At 43.1% G+C, this 18,442-nt stretch overlaps 1 protein-coding gene across 5 annotated transcripts in view; it reads right to left on the bottom strand.

The window, feature by feature from the left end:
* Nucleotides 1-15,452, bottom strand: part of SEMA6D (semaphorin 6D) — a 169,249-nt gene extending 153,797 nt beyond the window's left edge. For all 5 annotated transcript variants that reach the window (XM_026045776.1, XM_026045779.1, XM_026045778.1 and 2 more), the window contains exon 1: nt 15,397-15,452. The gene's annotated coding sequence lies outside the window, so the exon portion shown is untranslated. The remainder of the gene's footprint in view (nt 1-15,396) is intronic.
* Between the last annotated feature and the right edge of the window lie 2,990 nt (nt 15,453-18,442).

Here is an 18,442-nt window from a genome sequence, read left to right as displayed (position 1 = left end):
AAAAACAAGTCTCTCCATGCAAGGTTAAATCATATAGTCATTACAAACACCATTTTAAAACAAAGATGTTTGTTTAATATTTTCACAGGATTTTATGGAGTACTTTTTTACAGCTTGGACTTTGGGCAATTACAACTTTTTAGATGCTGCTGGAATAGGTATTGCTTTTGTGAGAACTTCAGGGAACAAAAAAGAGAGACATTTATTCAGGAGAAAATGTCCTCTTGTGTTCTTGTAGACAGGACCTCCAAAAGGTCCTGTCTACAATGTCTTTTTGGAATTCACTGAGTTGCTGACTTTCCAAACTTGCCAAACTTTGAGCAAATAGCAGGAGGGGCTGGTGCCGGTGCCTTTGCTTTGGCTGCAGTTCTGCTCCACRACACTTCATGAATCCGGGTTCAAATGCCGCAGAACAGGTGCTTGGAATTCGTCAGTTCCCAAAAGCTGCTCCCCAGGTCAGCTCCAGGTGTGCTGTGTTCAGCAGTTCTCCAGAACCGACCCTCCTGCTATTGAAGGCTCCGCTTAGCAAAGACTTTCCACATCCAAACACAACCTTTACCAATCTGGCATTTTCCAAGACTCTTATTCTACAGAAAAGCTCTCACCCCACTTAAGCACTATCACGAGTCAAACATTTCTCTTATGCAATAACCCACTTCAGCACTAGGCTAAAGAGAAAACAACCACTTCTTGCATCCCACCCCACTCCACCRAGCAGCAGCAGAGATGCACGTGCAGCCTAGACCATGACCAGCTCTCAGCCTGCTCACCCTACAGAATCTGCAGCTCCTCAGCTCCAGCTGCTCGGCTCACATGGAATTAAACCCACCTACATATTGAGAACAGGGAGATGCACAAACCAGCTCTCCTGGCTGCTGTGTCCCACGGCCTGTGCCTCTGAGCACGGCGCTACCTCCGTTTATCCCTCCTTCCCCCTGGACCTTTCACGTCCACCTTGGTACCCCTGCTCTGGCAGAGCCCCACATGGCCTCCCGCCGGGAATTTGGGCTCTGCGCCCCCTTCAAGGGCTTTCCTGATTACCCTTACATCCCAACGACGTGAGGAGCTACGGCCCAAAGCCAAAACACGAGCGACAAAACGCTCTGGGTGGGTGTACAGCTGCGGAGCGTAACTAGAGGGCATCATGAAAACACACGGATCTGTTCTTCAAGGTGAGGAGCTGACGGCACTTGGCACAAAGCAACAGCAATTTGTAGGATCAGGACCCTACCTGTCGCTCTGAAACAAGATAAACATGGCTACAATCCTGAATAATTTAGATGCAATTTCCTAGCAGGGTTCTGTACACCTGTCCTTAGGTTACATAGCATTAGGCAGCATCTCGGTGCTCAGGAACTACAAACTGCTCCTGGACCCAGCTCTGACTTCTACAGTGCGAGCAAGTTTTTAGTCTTTATAGAAAGATGAATGATTACTTTTGTTTTCTTATTTAAGGACATTAAGAGAGGTGGTAGCAGATAGTAGAGTTTATTCTCTGTGTTATTTTCTGTATTTGGAAACAAATCCTGAGAACTTCATGTTGGGAACTGAGATTTCTGGAAGAGAGAAATCTCAGGAAGACAGTGCCTGGGTAGTGTTCACAGCCGCCTCTTTTTCCAGGACTTGTTGTAACTTTTTTCATTACTTATTTWCTTCATGCTTTCACATTTTGCCATCTTTTCTTTATTTTTTCTCTCTCTTATCAGTCTCATTTAAAAACGCCCGACTATCAGAGGTATTTCCATAAAATGYTCTTACGGAAGGTGTTTTCAGCACTTCTCTAGGATTCCTGTGTTGCTTCATCAGCACTCTTGGAAACAACAGCTCCTGCCAGTGACTGACAGCGAGCGGGTTATTGCTGCCAAGTCAGCAAAGCCCCTGTCTCACCGACTAGGAGCGACGAGGACCAACCAAACAGCCTTGTGATCACCGAGGCAGCCGCCTTCCCCATCGGCGGGCAACAGTCAGTGACAAATCTCCTCCTTCTTTGTCACAGGATGCCAACAGGAGAAGCAGAAGCCTCTTTGGTAGCTCCAGGTTCTCCCGAGAGGCGCAAGGCAGCACGAAGGCGCTGGGCCAGCCCAAGCAGAGCGCGGTGGCCGCTGCCGCTCCAGGCAGGGACAGGCCACAGACGTGGCGGGAGGGAAGCAGCTGCTCCGCACGGCGAGGCCGGGCCCGGGCGAGCACAGAGGCGCTGCCCACGGGCCAGGAGAGGTGTGAATTCTCCCCCTGCTACCATCTAGGCTGGAGGATTTCCAGCTGAGGTTATTTTTCTTTGAATTTGCTTTGCTAAAATTTATCTCTATCAGTGCTAGTGACACTAAAACCCTCAGCAAGGGACCTAAAAATCCACTGGGAAATATGAGCTGCTTTGTGCGCTGCTTTGATTGTGCTGATAATTCCCACAATGAAGAATGTGGGCTTGAATTTGACTACTTTTTCATGAATTTTTAAATGTAAACATATAACAGCAGCAACATAATGTATTTTTCATCACAGCGAATACTGCCACATCAGTATTTACATCAGTCTATCTTTTGTGTACAGTTACAACCAACCTTTGCCATGCTGAACTGCACTTACATTTTGTCTGTCCACACTCCTACTTCCCATAGGGGCCCCAGTGAATATAAGAGAAACCCTGTAATGCAGCAACTGTCCTATAGAGAAATTGCTTTCTATCCACCACTGCTCACTGGCTGACTTCTAAACCTTTCAGCTTTAGGGCACATTTATTATACAACTTTTATCCTATTTATTGTAAATAGGGGAGTTCTCATTTTTAGAAAGAAATGTCTAATCCTTTCTTGAATCCTACTAAGCTTTTTGCATAATAATATCCCTATAGCACTGGATAGCAAATCCAGCAGTTCTTATCATTATCATCTTTACAATAGGATCTTTAGCATAGAGCCTAATACAACATTCTAAATGGTGGCAAAATATTGATTCCAAGCGGAGAATTACATTATTTTCATATTATTTTTTAAAACTCTACTTCTCAAGGCTTACTCAGCTTCATGAACTTTCCTGACTACCATATTCTACTTCACAGGAATATCTATTTAACCTTTCTACCAAAATACCTCAGCCTTTTTCTTGAGTGATTACAGTTAATTACGTGCCTGTAATCTCCAATAACACTTTAAATTATTCTAATGTGCATTACTTTTCATTAGTCAATACCACATTTCACCTTCCATTATTCTGATCACTAGCTAAGCTTTAAGCTACATAGCCTTGTTCAGTCTTAATTTTCTTAAATAAATGCATAATCTGCAAATTCATTACACTCTGCCCATTTTTTCCCCACAGTACAGGACTCTCTGACCCATTGTATGCAAATAGTTCACACGAGCAAAGCAAGCTAAAGAGCAAAGAGTTGGAAAGCAATTTGATGGCTACATTTCTGATGCTGTATTTAGCTTGAAAAATACTCCACRCTAATGATCGGAGGGCTTAATGCATTCCCAGGCCAATGAAGCATTCAAAATAAATCCATTCCCTAAACAGAAGTCCACCTTTCAGTCCGCAGGAAACACACAGCCACAAAACGTGCCTGCCCTCTCCTAGCTCAGTTGCTTTGCACACTTTTCATTAATATATGGTAAAATAATTAGAGAATTATTAATTTCATCATCCACTTCAATGTGGGGATAACCACCAGGAACGGGATCAAAACCACAGCTGTGGTAAGGGCTGCTGAAGTGTCTCCATCAGGTAACTCTGGGTCACTGCCAAGACGAGCAGGATTTCACCAATGCCAAAATGTAAGGGAAAGGTTTGGGCTGCTGGGTGAGCAGCTAAGGTATTCACACAATCCTGGACACTCATCTAAATGTCTGTTTGAAAAACTGCTCTGCAAGAAAAGTTTAATATCTGATGATGAGCACCACTGCAAGAAGTAGATGCAACACCCTTCCACTATTAAAGTCTGTAAGAAAAAAAGGGAATATTAYATGCTTAAAAGAACGTTGTATTTTAAGAAAGCGTCAACTTATCTTTTATTTCTCATGAGCCATTCCCCAGTGCTAGCAGTAACTTACAGCAGGGCCTTTGAGGAGGGCATTTCACTTAATGTAACAGCTTTGGCTTAGCCTGTTTCATCTATAGAAAGTGCTTAACTGTTTTATAGGATCTAGATTGCGTATCATCATAACCTCAATATTATGAAAGTAGAATACGTTAAGGTTGATGATTCAGGTACTTTCCTCTTCATTATAACCATTTCTGTTATAATAGCCTTGCCATAAGAAGTCACTAGTCCTCCTGCACTGAAAACACTTTCCAATTGTTGCTCTAAAGGCAACTGCAAAAACAAAGCTCCCAATTAATTCTATAATTGAGTCTCAATACACATCAGCTACTCTAAATTAGTATTAATGTTTCATAATGTATATTGAGACGCAGTAAGTAAAATGGCACTGGTATATATATACGATATCATGTTCCAAGCCTTTCCATATGAGCCTTGTGAGGGGTTGGGAGCAAGCGGTGTCTAAGGTCCATGCTGCTCTSCCAGTGCTGGATGAGAGCAGGCCCTGTGCACCAGAAATACAGAACTGCAGCTTGGGAGCGGAGCCAGCCCCATCTCTCAAATTGGATTTTCGCCGAAACCCAGAGGCACAGTCCTGCTCACATGAGCTTTTCAGGGTGATTCAAGCAGTAGGACTCATGTCCCTCCTTGCTGTGTTAAGCTGGAAGCTGAGCTTGTGTGTATGCATGTGCTCTATGTGTCCACCGCCAGTTTTCTAAAGGCTACATAAGGAACAAGGCTGACACTAATCTTACAAATGACTACAAAACTCTAAAGGGGCATAAATCAAATTGTTGCCACATCTTGCCCCACCATTCACATTCAGCTGCTTGATAAGTACCTGATAAACAGATAACACGAGAGCCAAACGGTGCCCTAGTGTCTTTACGCCAGGCTCAGAGAGCTGATCCTCTCACACGCTCCCGAAAGGCCCCAGGCTGCACCTCCCAGCGAGGGAAGCCCGGAGGTGGAAATCCCTGAGCTCTTCACACACATYACCTCATTTTCATGTTTTCTTTGAACTCTCCTCAGGGAGAGAACACATTTTGGCACCTATCCTCGATGTATCAACCTGCCTGTTATTCTCGATACTACTGTAAGCTTCCCATAAGTACTTTCTCATTTTTAACCTTTTCAACTAGTGGAAAGCAGCAATTGYGGTCTCACATGTTCACACTAAATGTTCATGAGCGATAAGAACTCCTTGACCACCTCAGCTGCTCTTGGAGAAATAACTAAGCCGAAGCACTGAACACATCTTCAGAGCCAGGCGCATGCAGAAACCCATTAGAACTTATCATACGAATCCCGATTACGCTGGAAAACATAAAACGCTTCAGGCCAAACAAGCAAGTGTGTCACTGTATATAGATCTCTTTTATGTAATTCTTGTAAATCATCTTCCAGAAGATGGCTTTAAACGCGGGAGTGTAATTAGGATAATTACTGCTTTGCAAGTAGCAGGAAGTTGTATCCAGTAGGGACTGGCGAGCCGCTCTGAAGGGCTGCGGGAGGAGCATGAACGAAAACATCGTCTCCAGCTCCATCCCGAAAACATTCAGAATTAATTTCAGACTATTTAAAGAGTTTCCTTCATCTTGGAAATATTTCATTTTGGTGACAATGTTCCCACAGGGCTAATGGATTCCTTTAAAACTATGCTTGGCTCCCAGGGAGTGCTGTTAAAGACTTTAAGAATTGAGGCATTCAGTAGACTRAGGAAATTGGGGAAAAAGCTGCTATTTAGTGCGTTCCCACGACAGGAGCACGTCTGAGGGAAATCACTGAAACATGGACATTATCACAAAATATATAATTCACTTCTTACATTAAAAAGATCAATGTATAGTAGCTTCCAGATAGCACCAGACCATAGTATATCCAGGAAGGAGACAACCTACTTTGCAAGGTCTGAATTTCAGAGGAGGTAAAAACAAATAAATAAATAAATCAAGGTCCCACAATTTAGCCCTGCACTGGAAGAGCCAACCAGGATGTAAATCTTCTTGGCGCCCCCAGCACTCACTCGGCTTCTTGCATCCTTTTGGAGGTTTTAGCCTCCAAGAGGCATCAGCTGGTAGCTCATCTCCTACAGCGTTATAAATTATTTTGCTGAATCTCAAGATTAGCACAAAGCAATAAACAGGGGGTAGGAGCCTGGGGAATACAGCCCAGGGGAACATAAAGCGAGCCCGGGGCTCGGCGCCGCTCGGAGACGCGCTGCAGCCCCATTCATTTAGCAGGACGGCAAAATCTTTCAAGATTCTTTAATAGCTGCATCAGTGCTAATTTTATGCTAATCTCTTACTGTGCACATCCATGATCATTAAGACTTTAGGAGATTGGATATTACATACAATAGCTGATCATTTGTTAAATAGAGAGTTAATGGAAAATATCTGATAAATTCGAACGTTAACTCTGTACGAGTTTCCTGTACAGCTGCGCACAATGAAGAGTTATCTGGCTAGCATTAATGTTCTCCATTTTTTGCATGATTGCTTTTGTTAACTAATACGTCGCAATATAAAGGCAGACCTTTTTGGCCAACACAAGGTTATTCAAACAGTGGCTCATGTGTTTCTTCCCACTTCTATCTCACAAGACCGAAACTGCTATACAATCTGAAAGAATAAAATAATTTTGTTTCCCGATTTACCTGAGCCTCATTAAAGCTCAGTTTATCCAGCTCATTTCACCAGATTACTCCTACCTTCTGAGATATTTTTAAAGCCATTGTTCATAGCAAGGCTTAGCTGATAAAACTGAAAAACCTTTTGTTTCTCGACTGCGCCGATCAGCTCTACTCTTATTGTCTAGGATAAATATTCCAAAGCAATCAAACTGTATTGCATAGAAATTAGGATGCGCATCATTTGTTCTTTAATTTAGGTAAGTGCAGCCTTCAAAGGTTACATACTCATGTGTTAGTGGTAATCAATTATATAAAAGCAGTCTTTAAGTTTCCACAATACCAGTACATGTCTATCTTTCTTGGAAATTAAAATACAGATCTCCTTCCACAGTAAGGAAAAAAAAWAATTTTCTCTAAACTCAGTTGCGTTTAGAAACCTGTGCCTTGGAAGTAAATAAAATAATTATGTTGAAAACAGAAAAATATTGTTTTGCGACTTCTGTAATTCAGCTCATGCACTGGTGGCCAGTGGGTCCACTTCCATTTAGCTGTATCCCTCATGGTTCAAGGCACAGGGCTCCCCTTTCACTGCTGACTGCTCAACCAATTCTTCCCCTGAACCAATTCCAACACTGCTTATGAATGCTATTTAGCTGGAAATCTTAATGCAGGATACTCATATCTGCAATGAYTCTCTCCACGCAAAGATGACAACACGAACTGTTATCACCAGTACAAGTTTCCACCATGGCCAAACATGTCTTGTTAGGCTACACTTGGCTTACACCTCCCCTCGTGCAGGAGCTTCTGCCCTAAGAAGTCTTGCCCATCGCCAGGTGACTTCCACTGGCCACACTCACGTAGACTGAAGCAGCCAGGACAAGACTGGCAGGGAACAGGGCTGCTCTTCCACTCCTGCCCCACACACACACAAACACACACAGAGCAGGAAACTCAGCAGTGCCCTCACATGTTAAAACCTCTTTAAAAATATTTGGGAGGATATTTGGAAATGTTTTGGAGAATACAGTAAATTTCTATGAGTTTAGATGATAACTCCTAAGTTGTGAAGTTTGACTAAAAGAGCAGTGTCTCCTAATTAATACAGCTACTTTTTATTTATTGGATTTCTCATATCCAATTGGGGAAAAATATATAAATATATTCATATTTTCAGCCTTCTCCCCATTCCTCATGGCTCAACTTCTTTATAATTTACTAGACTCATATGTATTAATAGAAAAATGCAGGTGTTAAGAACTGTAAGGATAGTTGTCTGCCACAGGTTTATAAATCACACCTGATGACAGTTTGTGTGGATATTTATTGCACTATTTACTCATCTGTTAAACAAAAGGGAACATTTGCTCTCCTAAGTCTTGCATTTTGATAAAATACTACCACAGCAATATATTATTCTGCTCTAAAAGGACATACTAAYTAAAATACTGAATGCAGCTCTGGACTTCATATGTTGCTGTAAACTACATAGGGGCACATAAATTCTTCTTCAATTAACATTTTCTCTCAGTTTATTTTCTATTTCACCTACTCAAGTTTCAAGGAATTACACTTCAAATAAGCACTAGGTAGSTATACAGCTACTTGGCTTTCTGAGCTATAAAAAGAAAGTTTTCTTGGAATCACACTTGGTTTTAATGCATACCTAGAAGCCTACACACATTTAACTTGCTGTTCAGAGCACACTTCCTCTTGAAAGTGTAGGACCCCATTCAGATCTGACCAAAGCTTTACATTATAAATGGGCCATTATAAATCAAGCCATTATAAATCAAACTTAATTAGCAGTAAAAGAAGCAAGACAGATGCTGACTATCAGCTTCAATAAAAAGCAGTGAAGTCGCAGGACAGGCTGCTAAAATTTAAAAGAACTAAGGCATAATCCTAAGAGGCAAAGAAAAACTTGTATTCAGTCTTTTATTTTTGCATGCATTAGTGTCAGACTGTTAACACTGCAACAGACATTTTGGTGTTGAGCAACAGGACGTGGCCCTGCACACATGAAGCCAGGAAAACCCGCTGCCCCCAAGGGGGTTTTGGGGTGGGAGGCAGGGCTGAACYGGGCTGCCCAGAGAGCTGCAAGGAAGGGAATGGGGCAGTGCCTGATGTGATGGTATCTCAAACAGATGCCCCCGTTATCCACAACAGCTTCCACAGAACAGCTGAGCAGAACATGCTAAGCTTCAGCTGGCGTTCAAACGGTTGAAGGTTAATATTTATATTAATATGTACATGGGCAACATTTTTCTATTCTTTTCAGAGTGCTATACACAAACCAAAATAATCAGCAAAGCTGCATTTCARGCATCAAGAGCTCACAAGGGGCACGTACCCATCACGGTGTCAGCTTTCCACACGGACACTGTGTGGGATTCTCTGCCTTCCACTTCTGCCATTGCTCCTAGCTCAGTTTATTATTGCTTATAGAATAAAATACAAATTACAAACCTGATACAAAACAAAGCAGCAGCCTGAGGAAATCTGGGTTTACACATGCCAACAATAATTTTATGGATAAAACCTCAAAGTATGGCTCCATATAGCATAAAAATAGTCTCCTGTCCAAAAAAATACAAGCAGTTAACAAGGTGAGCTTCTTTCAGGCCCCTTCTGCTATTTCTAAGCCCCAAAAGCGAAGCCTAAACCACAGAAGCCAAGTCAGCCCCTTCCAGTCCAACCAAGAGATCCTGCAACCCCCCCAGGGACCTTAGCAAGATGAAGCAGCTGCCCCATCCACAAACGACACAACTAGAACCCCACTGTCTGGGGCTGTTTTTCAACATCTTTAAATCAATGTGACAAACAATCTTCCGGAATGTTCACAGTCCCGGGACAGCAGCATTCTGCTGGCTCCGCACCCAGAGCTACAGTCAGTTCAGAGGCGGGCAGGGGAACCAGCGCTAGCGCTGCCTGCTTGGAAATTGCTCTTTATTGGAGCTGGTTTTGGCCTCCTCTCCTGCTGCATAATGGCCCTATGTGGAGAGAAAAACAAGCCCCGTCTCCTTTGAAAAAAACATTTGTCTTTAATATCTGTTAGATCGGGCAATTTCCAGATGATTGTTTCTTCACTGCCTGAATTTCGCGATGGCTTTCTGCTGGGCAGTCTGTAAGCTCTCTCTCTTTTAATAGGTCATACATAATACTGGCTATGAAGGCTGCATACATATAGACATATTATGCTCTATTTGAAGATACAGCTCTATCTGCAGACGTTTCAGTTATAATCAAGCACTTCACATCCTCTCAGATCCTCACGGGCAGATTCCTTCCACTCCTTGGTTTCTTTCTGTCCCCTTTTCCTGACATCTGCTCCTTTGTCACACCAACTATCTTGAGTCACATTTTGCCTGCACGAAYAGGTCACTCCATCCTAAAATCCCACTGTTGCTGAGGTCAACTAGTCCTGAAAATCACTTCTCTCAGGAGCTGGGGACCATTATTCGGTGAGCCCAAAGGGTGCATTTGCCCCTTGACTTTTACAGACACGAGCAAAACAGCCAAGGATGTAGAACAGAAATTGGAGTTAGAAAGTTGTGGACCTGCCTTGTAACAAATCTTGTCCATAGCGCTGCTCACTCAGAATTGGAAGAGATTAACCCTTAAAATTGCAAGGACCCCGAAGTCAATTAGCACATGTTGACTGAGTTGCTACGCTAGGCCATGTATGACATCAGGTTTTAATGAACAGACAACCAAAATTCTCAAGGAAGGTAATGAGCCCTGCCCATAGTTCTGTAAAGTTGTTGTAACGTTAATGTACTTGCAAATGGCAACTTGTGTAGTCTGCACAAACAGAAGCAACTCTGCTCCTTTGCATAAAACGTGAAAGGTTCAGGCGTAATGAATTGAATAGCAAAGGCTTCTAATGGAACAGCAGTTCGGTGCTGTAGAGCTCTGTTACCCCCTGTTTTATCAAGTTTCTTTTAGCAGCCAGCTTTTCAATTAGCCCAAATGCATTTCTAATACATAAGCAATAACCAAACAATCATTTTTAAGTTCCAACTGAAACGATTTTGACAAAACTCTACTTAATCACTGATCACTGGCAAATATGTCTCAAGTGCTCTGTTTATTTTCTTCTCTGCTGTAAATGAATTTGTAGCTGGTATTCTGTCAGTAAGCAAATAAATTCTCATAAAACTCAGCAACAAGCAACAGGGCCATGACTAAAATTTATCCTACTGCAATAACCAAAATTTCTCCAAAGAGGGGTTGAAATCAATACTAAAACAGGCAGAGAAAACGAGCAGACCCCAYAGGGAAGAAAGAAAGGACAAATAATTTTTAAAGGCTGCTTACTGAAAACGGTCACTTGCTTTGGTTTTAATACCATATATTGGAGACTGCTTTGTCAGTCCAAGCTATTGAATGAAAACTCTATCAGTCTCATCTTCCTCATTAAAATGATTCTGTCTGAGTAGAAATGAGTAATTAGCCCTGAAAGTCAGTTCAGCAGAAGAACCTGCCATTGCCTCTATGGTAACGTCGGCCATAAATAATCTGGTCCATTAAATGATGCTGCACATGGAAAATAGGGCCTCGACATCGGCAGCCAGATGATATTGAACCTACTACATCAGTACAAAAAAAAAAAAAAAAAAAAACAGAACACTGAACCCAAGCAAACTCATGAAATGAGAAGCTGGAGTTTGAGGAGACGCAGCCTGTCAAAGCGAGGAGGAGGAGGAGGAGGAGGAGGAAACCAGCCAAGGTGCCGCTCTGGGAGGTGCTGCAGGTACCTGCTCCTGGTGGCACGGCCCAGGCCACCTGCCCTTCGGCCACTCTGAGCCATGACAGTGGAGCCAGGCCAGCGAGTAAAGCTGAACAGAATTAAGGAATGGCCGAAACAAATGAAAGAAAATCAATATTTTTTTTTTAAATGAAAAAACTAGTGGCATGTTCCTAGTGCGTAAAGCATGGCTTATAGACTTGCGAGCTGCCTTGAGTGAAGACAAAGAGCCTGCAATGACTTGAAATGGGACAGGGGAAGAAAAATGGAAATTGGATAAGACTCCCTTGAGGCTGAATAAAGAAATCCTGAGATCTATCACTGAAATCAAGAAGAGCTGATAAATACTTTTGCCCTACCAATGCAGCCATTCATGTTTAATTTCCCAGGCAGGATGTGACAGCAGTATTTGCTAAGTTAACTGCTATTTAAGATTCTGTCATTTTAGTTTGCAAGGCACAAGAGCAGTAGTTTGGTCGGGGCGAGGCCCTTCCCCTTAGCACTCCTCGGCACGGCGGGCTGTCCTCCTTGCCCGGACCTCATCTGCTAAAGCCACACTGAGCTAAAGCACACGCTGCACTCCAGGACACTTCCTCCTACAATTTATGATAGCCAAATATGATGCTTAAAAATTTCTATAGGTGTTATATGTAATCTCTGTTYGAGTCTCATCAGCTTAAAATAAAAGACAGAGAACTGCCAAAGGCTCTTAAAAAAAAAAAAGTACAGCTTATTTCATTTTTACCTTACCCTACAGCTGCCAAGTAAATTTAATAAGTCTTTGTTTTATGAAGAACCATAAAAACAGACCAAAAGCAATTTTATACAGCCAATAGGTACTAAATAAATATACCCTCACTATAACACACAACTGTATTTTTGGTCCTATAAAAATGGGCTTCAATTTTACATTTCATTTTTCTTCTTCTTTTTTAGGGTTTTTTTTTTTTTGGTTAACATGCAACCTGTCCCAACACCGGGAGCGCTCTGCCCAAGCACCAGCGGGTCAGGGTCAGCGCCGGAGCGCTCCCCCTGCCTCCCTCTCTCACACCACGCAGTGACTTGCAGCGGATGCACACGGCTGACTCCTCTTCTGCTCCCTCCCTYGCTTGAGGAGGGGTCAGTGAGCGCGGGGTGTCCTTGGGGTGCACCCCGAGCTGCAGCTCCCGCCCTTCCCTCTGCCTCCCTCGCCCACCCGCAGCTCCTGCTCCACTGTTCCGTGCCTGCTGCGGGCATTCCCGGCAGGAGAAAGGCACCGAGCTGACATCTTTTTCTATACATGTTTTCTCCCCCTCAGCTCCAACATCGCCTTTGCTAAAATACTCTACTTCTCTACACCTAATGATTTCTTCAGCGAATACAGGCAAAATATAATCAGATTTTCTCTAGGTCATCCCTTCCGTTTTTCCATTCCCATCCTTCCTTTCAATGGGACTGAAGTTTTTCATTTTTCTTCATACTTCACCCACTTTCTCCAGTAACTCTCTCCCCTCATTATCTCCATCTCCCTATCAGCCTCTAACATCTTTCCAGTAGTTCACACTCCTCCTCCTCTCTTCTCTAAATACATCCAGCTTACCTCCAAAATAATACATATATCCCAGAGATAAAGCTTAGAAATAGACAATATTCCTGCTTCACCTTAAACCCACTGACCCCACACTTCTCAGTGGCCTTCCCATCCTTGGCCTCGGCTTCTCCTGATTCACAAGTCCTGCAGTTTTCTAATAATGTTTCTAATACTTGGCATTGAGCTCTCATTTTACATAATTTCTCTTCCCTGTGAATGGATTTGCTCTGACCTCACTCATTACAGCAACAATGCTGTAAAAATCATTTTGCTTGCTTTTGGCTTTGGTCATGCCACCCTATCCCTCGTGTTCAGTAACTTGCTTCCCTGTTTCTACTGTACCCAATTCTGTATGAATACAAATTTTGGAGAAAATGTGTACTACCTGCARAAGTTTGAAGCATTTCTGCAGCAGTAAAAAAGGTGGAAATTATCCAAACTGAGTCAGTAGCAGCAGCTAATTTATTCATTTTATGATGTGCACCYGTAATTCTGATTAACATTAACAGGAATTTTACACACAGCAAGGCACACAGCTTGCACATTTTACACACAGTTGTCATGTGCTGCGGGCAAAGAAGTCTCCTCTTTGCAATAGCTAATTGAGAAAGGCCTCGCGATGCAGSTAAATCCCAGACCTAATGCAAAGTACTCTGCCAACCCCTCTGCATTACCAGTCTCTTCTGCTGCACCACAAATCACTGCCATTCCTTGACATTTACATAAAAATATAAAATAAGTGGCAGTAAAAGCAATAATGCAAGTAATGAAAAGTTTGTGCTTAAAAGCGTCTGGAGTTGTAAGTTTGTTTCCTTTTTAATTTAATACAAAGACAGTCAAAAACAAAAGAAAAGGATGCCTTGGGGTTCCATCCTTGAAAATCAAAATCGGGCAGCGTTACAGCAGCAGTCCCCGATGCTCTACTCAAGCAGAGCCACAGTAMAGACCCTCAGCAGCTTCAACGTAAGTTCATTTGTTTTATTTATTAGTAAATAACATCCAACAATAGAAATAGCAAAAAGAATTATATGGTCAATTGTACTTCCTCCTTACATACAAATAAAATCAGTCTAATAGTATCTGTTTATCTCCGGTAGTTATAAAGTACCTCTCAGCATTATGTCTTAGCTTCAGACAGCAATTAAGTCTTCCTCAATGTGCAACTAAGYCAGCTCTAATTAAAGTCAATGGGAGCTTTCCACTTAATGGCTGTTGGTTGAGGCCCAAAAGTAATTGCCCAAAGAGCACTGTACGTCACTTATGGATAAATTGACTCCTCCTCTGAATCAAATATTGGGAATGCACCATGAGCTTCTCATTTCATAACTGTTGGCTGAGGGCAGATGCCCACATGATCCCTAAAATCTTTTGATAAACAGTGAAATGATTGTGTGTAAAGAGCCTAATCCTTCTCCCATCAAAAGGGATGGTGAAACTCCAAAAAAGGAAGATAAAATACATCTACCAGCCACAGTATTTTTAGTGTCTAGAGAGCACTGAGAAGTATCAGCTGGCATTATTATACACCAAATGCTCACTGCTTTTCCCAATAGTAGATCCCAAAATCTTTAATCAAGACTCTGCCTGTCCCAATAGCAGTTTTTAAAGATCCAGCTTGTGTTAAAAGTGAGTTATGGCCATCCTCAGCTTTTTTCCTCAAGTCAATTCAATGAACAGGTTAGCATCACACACAAATATAGATCAAATAAAAATGAAAGAATAAATTAGGTTAGAAAACAATTTTGGTTTCAATTTCTCAGAGAAACTATGAGACTTGAGAGGCTCCCTTTTAAAGTGAATATAATTCAGCCACCRAAGTTTTCCTTTTTTCCTGAGCTGCTAGACCAATGCTCTCCTGGAAGGGTCATCCCTGATAAATATGCCAAATTAACAGCAGTTTAACAATATAAAGATTGGGAAATTTCTCRGGCATATGCTCCCAAATTGAAGTCATCACTACATACAAAATTCACTGCATCTATCAATGGTTTCTTTTAATAGCTAATCACAGACACTATTAAAAAAGCATTCTCTTTCAGCCATGAACAGTTCTTTGGAATTTTTTTTAATCCTTTTTCACTGAATTAAAGAACCTTTTCTGCCTAAGAAGTACTTATGCATATTAATCAAGTCATCTCCTGATCAGCTTTTGATAAAATACACTGGTTTGGCTCCTCTTTTCATTGGATTTTTCACTGGAGATATTTCCACTCCTCAAACATACACACACGTGGTCTTTCCTAGATGATTCAACATTTTACAACATTCCTTAAGGAGGGTGAGGGCAGTGACACACACACATGAACTGCTTGCYGTCACACGGCATGGGACCCCAATTAGAGATTATCTCGACTGGTGACAGTTTCACACAACATTTTCCAAGCGAGGAATCATTCCGTACTCACCCCATAAAATATACACGTCACCAACAAAGATTCTCTTCTTCCAAAGCCTGGCTCGCTTTAGTGATCTGGCTTAAGGAGCAACACAACCAAGCCCTGTCAAGGCACAAGGGAAAGAAGAGGTGAGCTTGCCATCCATAGACACCAGCTTCAATCTCACTTTTTCACAGAAACATAGAAGTACAAGAAGCTGTGGCCTCGATTAAGGCTTTGCTGAGCTGACCAGGGCAGTTYGCTGCTCTTTGACACAGAGGCAGAAGCAGCCAACAGAGAAGTGATGTGGAAACAAACCCGAGGTGAGACCCTCGTGGCTGCCCACAGCGGCCACCCAGGCGGATGGAGGTGCCCGCCTGGCTCTTGGCAAGAGGCCTAGCAGCTCTCACCTTTCCAAGCAAYAGCCAAACAATTAGGAGCAGTTAGCACCTCTGCCGAGGTTAGGCTGGGCGCTCTCCAAATGCCTGTCCATTAGGGCAAGCTACACATGTTTGCAGCTTGCAGCTAGTTAACAGGTTATTAATTCAATTATAAATGGCATTAAAAGCAAAGAGAGAGAAATTCCATTAAGTGCAGACAACGGGTGGCACATACACAGCTGCCCCACAGCCACCGAAGCTGCTKCGCTCACCCTCCTCCTCCGCATGATCATTGACAGCACTGCATAAAGGAACATTTTTTGTAAGGCAAAGCACGGTTGAAAAGAGAAATACGCATTTCTTCCTGATCCAAGTACACCCAGGTAGAGTTTTTCACACCCAAGGATATTGCCCCAGTCACTCCCCCATTCCTGCGTTTGCATCCAGCCTGGTGAGAGCTGGATGGTGGCAGAYGGAGGTGCTCAAAGCCTTGGTGGCTCCATGCAGAGACACTCGAAGCCTTGGTGGCTCCACATGAGCGTGAGGGGCCCACACGTGGTTACATTAAGCCCTACCATTGCATTCCCCAATTACAGTCTCATTCAAGCCCCTATGCACAGCAGGTGCCCTTTTCAGCATCAGATGCAAAGATACCACGTAGACAGTGTAACATTATGCAGATAGCGTGAAAAAAACATCATCTTGTGCTGCTGCTTCTGCATGAGTGTTACTCATGTGACATTTTGGACATGATCGCAGGGTAACATCAACTTAACGACTAATTAGTGAATTTCTGGAGTAGTAACATGGCAGCGCATTAGCTACTGTGTCACATCAGAGGCAGGCTGGGCTTCTCCTGCCACATCCCTCGCACCCATCGCCGCTTTTGCGCTAGGTGGGGGATAGGTTGCTTGTGTTTCTGCAACCTCCTCACCTTCACAAACCAGATAAGCGGGTAATAAATGTTCACAGYAGAGAACGTAGAACACAAGAACGGGCTGTGGAATCATCTTCGACCCAGATATTCTCTCAGCTCTGATAAACAGCTCCAACTTTGCTCTCCACCTCCCAGGAAGAGGAGCCGAGGCGGATGCAGGCTGCCTTCCCGGGCGGCTGTCCCCACCACCTCCGCGCGGTGGATCCGCTCCAGGCTGGTGACAACGCGGCTGTCATCGCGTCAGCTCCAGCTCCTGCTTYGCTCCGCGAGCAGCAAGTGAGCATATTACGTTAATTGTTTTGGCAGCCAAAGAAAAATAAGGACACCCACATCCCGAACACAGACGTTCTCATTACAGCTGAAGTTCTGTGGAACCAAGCCACTTTTTCCACCCTTCCGAGTTGCTCGCTAGACACAGTTGTGTCCCCAACAATTCATTTTCTATTTATCAAAAGCGAGCAATAAAAGAGGCCTTTGGAAGAGGCTCATTGAGTATTTCAGCAGTTAGCACATCTGGCTTATCAGAGAACAAATCAGCACTTTTAGCACTCCAACCTTTTTAGTTTTGCCAGGACAAATTGCTGTGACAGAACTTAGAGGGCCAGCAATTCAGCCATTTGGAAAAACAGCAGTTTTCCCCATTTTTGGATTAAGCCACTAAGCCGGTGAGTTCAGACACAATGTAATAATTAGTGAATCCCAGCAGTGATTTTCCCATGCACCACTAACAGTGCTGCTGGATACCACCCATCTCCACTGCTGGGCACCAGTTGCTCAAGAAAACTGGGAAAAGAAAATGACCCCTCAGAAAACATAGATAATTCAGGGATCTAAACCTCCCAAGGAGCCGGGGAAACACCCGCTGCCGCCCACGCTAGCTGCCTCCTCSTCAGGTGTGGTGTTTATCATTTATTTAATACACGCTGCCATGGCCCGAAGCAAGAAGAGTTTAAAAATAATGTCAGCCGACAAAGGATCATACTCAGTCATCTACCTAAGCTTGTTGTTCTGCCCAAGGCAAAAACCTGTGCGATGCATCCAGGGCAGTTCTATTATTTATGCAAGGAAGCGTCTATCAAAGGCGGACTGCAAAGGCCCTACTCCTGGCGCAGGGTGGGAAGAATCGTGTCTAATAACTGGAGGTTTCCTTTCAAGATTTCAGCAATTCTCATTTAAAAGTACCTGAAGCGAAGTCTAAGCAGGGAATGATAAGGGAAATAATTGGTGTAGCAATTCGGGCCCCATGTCCTGTTTCTGATAGGAAGCACAATAAGCCGTGTTGTATTAAAGATTAGGACAATAGTGCAAAGCGGCCCAGTAACACAGCAGCACAATAGCTAGTCAAGATAGAGCTGGCATTAACACAGCGTTTCCTGATCGCTGTCAGCCACTTGCACAGCGAGTCTTTCACGTGCATTCTCTTATTTGATTTTCTTGACTTTAAAAGAAGCTTCAAAGGAACAGGTTGAGAAGTTAYTAGCTCAAGAGACCAAAGTGACCATCCTCCTTCAACTTCTCTGTTGTCTTCTCTTTGCACATTTCAGTCTAGAATTCTTCCTGTGCCTGTCTTAATATCCCATCTCACATTATCACCTCCTTTCCTCTTCCTCAGTTCTAAGCTTTATTCTCTCCTTATGCCTCCTTTGCTGCCCCATACTTTGTTTCTCCCCTTAAAGAATCCTTCCTGCTCTGCACTTCCTTCCCCGTGTTTCCCTGGCACATCAGATTTACTCATGATTACCAAGTACTTGGACAACTC

Source organism: Nothoprocta perdicaria, unplaced genomic scaffold (genome assembly GCF_003342845.1).
Source record: "Nothoprocta perdicaria isolate Ctin4 unplaced genomic scaffold, notPer1 scaffold_41, whole genome shotgun sequence".
NCBI lineage: Eukaryota > Metazoa > Chordata > Aves > Tinamiformes > Tinamidae > Nothoprocta > Nothoprocta perdicaria.
Note: the sequence above shows the minus strand (reverse complement) of the source record. Positions and strands in the feature narration are given on the sequence as shown.